The following is a 2609-nucleotide window of genomic DNA, read 5'->3' on the forward strand; positions in this document are numbered from 1 at the left end:
GCAGCGTCCTCAAACCTGCCCCACATCCCTCCATCCTAGCAGCGTCCTCAAACCCGCCCCACGTCCCTCCGGCCTGGCAGCATCCCCAAACCCGTCCCACATCCCTCCATCCCAGCAGCGTCCTCAAACCTGCCCCACATCCCTCCATCCTAGCAGCGTCCTCAAACCCGCCCCACATCCCTCCGTCCTGGCAGCGTCCCCAAACCCGCCCCACATCCCTCCATCCCACCAGCGTCCCCAAACCTGCCCCACGTCCCTCCGGCCTGGCAGCATCCCCGGCCCGGCCGCTGCCCTCGGTGCGGGCGTTGAGCTTTTGCCTGCACTGTGCTTGCCCCAAGCTGCGGCGCAGGACAGGGGGGGCCAGGGCCCGCATGGACCCCTCAATTTGGGGAGGCCACTGCCCCAAACCCCAACTTCTCGCATGCTCCCTTCACCCAGAAGCCCGGCAATCTAAAACAAATACATCTATCTGCGGCTCGGCACAGCTCGGAGCGATAAAGAGAAATAGCTGGAATAATTTTTCCCGCCCACACATACCAAAGCGGAGGGAAAAGGGGAAACTAGGAGCGCGAGGCAGGCGGGCGCGCGCACAGGGCCCGGCGCAATCGGGGAGATCTCGCGCGGGCCTGGCCGTCAGGACGGGCTGTCCCTCCTCGCCGTGCCCTGCTCGGCCCGATAATAAACCTTGAGGTTTGCACACAAACTCCAGGCGGCGAGAGATTATTCAGACAGGAGTCACAGTGCAGATAAACACAACCGAACAAGAGAGGGAGGCGAACGGGAAGGGGGGAGGCGGGGAGGAAAGGAAAAAAGTTTGCAGTTTTCACTTCGACGCGTGCAAAAAAAAAAAAAAGAAAAACAGAAAACCAGAGAAAAGTTCCCCATCCTTGGCACGTGCAGGGAGCTTTCCACGGCGGAGGGGCGAGGCCGATGCCAAGGCGGCGCGGAGCCCGCCCCGCTCCGCTTTACCCCGGGGGACCCCGACCCGCGGACCCCGCCGGCTCGACACGTGCGCCCGCGGGGATGCTCGCGCCCCAGCCCTGCCCCGCGCGCCGCACGGAGCGTTTGCAGCGAGGCCGGATTCGGGGCTGGCGCCCGGGCAGCGGCATCGTGCCATGCCGGGGAAGAGCAAAGCCCTGGGAGCCGAGAGCCGGCGTCCCGGCTCGCCCTGGAATAAACAGCCGAGAAAGCAAAATTGGGCTAGCGCGCCCCGGCGGGAGCTGTGCCCCGTGTGTCCGGGGACCGCCGGGGCCGCTTGGCCGGGCCGCTCCATCCCTCGGCGCAGGGATGCGGAGCAGGGCGGCGCGGGGCAGCTCCCGCGAGGAGCATCCCCCGCCGGGGCGCGGGCGCGGACCGCCAGCGCCACGGGACCGAGGCAGAAACCTCTTTGCTTCATCCCACCTTGCCCCTCGCGGAAAGGGAATCGCCCCGCAGACGGAGCCGCCGGGCCTGGTTTCCGACGGATCTGCACCCGCCAGGCCAGCGCTGCGGTCGATCCCCTCCGCGCCCGTCCTGCAGGCGCGAAGCCCGCCGGGCCGGGGGGCCGGAGCGGGAGCGCCCGAACGCCTCCGTGCCGGCGGGGAGCCGGAGCACCGAGCCGGCCCTGGGGGAACGGGGGAGGCTCTGGGGGGATCCCGTAGGATGCAAACTCCCCTCTCCAAGTGGGCACGATGCCCGGCCCCGAACGCGCCCTCGGGCACGTGCACCACCTTCGGCACGGCGGGCTCTCTCCCGAAAGCCGAGAGGGGCCGGCACCGGGACGGAGCGACCGGAGCCCCCGGGAGGGCAGAGCAGCGCGGCGGGCACGGCCCTCCGGCCGCCCCCTGCCCGGCGGCACGGCCGGCCCCGGCCCCGGCCCCGGCCGGGCGGCACAGCCAGCCGAGCGAACGGGAGGCAAGCGAAATGGCACGGTACATCTGCAAACGCTCCCAAGTTGAGGATTATAGATTATAGCTATCAGCTATTTGCATATCAGAATTTCAAGCAGCCAGCCCCCTCCAGCGAACAAGGTCATTTCAAAGATAAAAAAACCACTCCTGCTCCCTCGCCTTCCGCGCGGGCTTCGCGCGAGCCTTTCCGCGGGCCGGCAGCTCGCGGGGAGGGTCCAGCGCGCCCGGCCGGGCCGGCCGAGCCCGAGGGCGGCTCGCGGCGCCGGCGCGGGGCTCGGCGGGGCCGCAGCCCCCCGGGAAGGGCGGCGAGGCGCAGAGCACGGCGCCCGGGAGCCGCGGCCGCGCCGCCCCCTCGCCGCCCCCCCGCCGCCGCATCTCCGCCGCTGCCATTGCTGACATACGGCGGATCCTGCCAGATAAAAAGAAAATTCAGGCTGCTCAGAGTTTCCCTTTTTGCCCGTTCCATCCCTGATAAGTGCCGAGCCTGCAGAGCGCCTGATAGACGGGCTATCGCGGCGGTTAGCGCGAGAGGAACACCCTATCGCCGCAGCATCGCCGGACCGCCATCAACTCCCCGCCACACAGAAATTAATACCACTCCAATTACCAGAATAGCGATGGGCTGGGAGAAGGCGATAATAAAATCTCTTTTACATAAAGAATGCAAATAACTAACTGCGGCGCAGGCAGGGGGAAGGGGAGGCAGGCGCGAGCGGTGGG

At 67.8% G+C, this 2609-nt stretch overlaps 1 protein-coding gene across 1 annotated transcript in view; it reads right to left on the reverse strand.

Annotated features, from left to right (window-relative positions):
• Positions 1–2609, reverse strand: part of ZFPM1 (zinc finger protein, FOG family member 1) — a 27404-nt gene that overhangs the window by 13761 nt on the left and 11034 nt on the right. The window lies entirely within an intron of this gene.

This window comes from Rhea americana, unplaced genomic scaffold (assembly GCF_003343005.1).
Source record: "Rhea americana isolate MKP2758 unplaced genomic scaffold, rheAme1 scaffold_311, whole genome shotgun sequence".
Classification (NCBI taxonomy): domain Eukaryota; kingdom Metazoa; phylum Chordata; class Aves; order Rheiformes; family Rheidae; genus Rhea; species Rhea americana.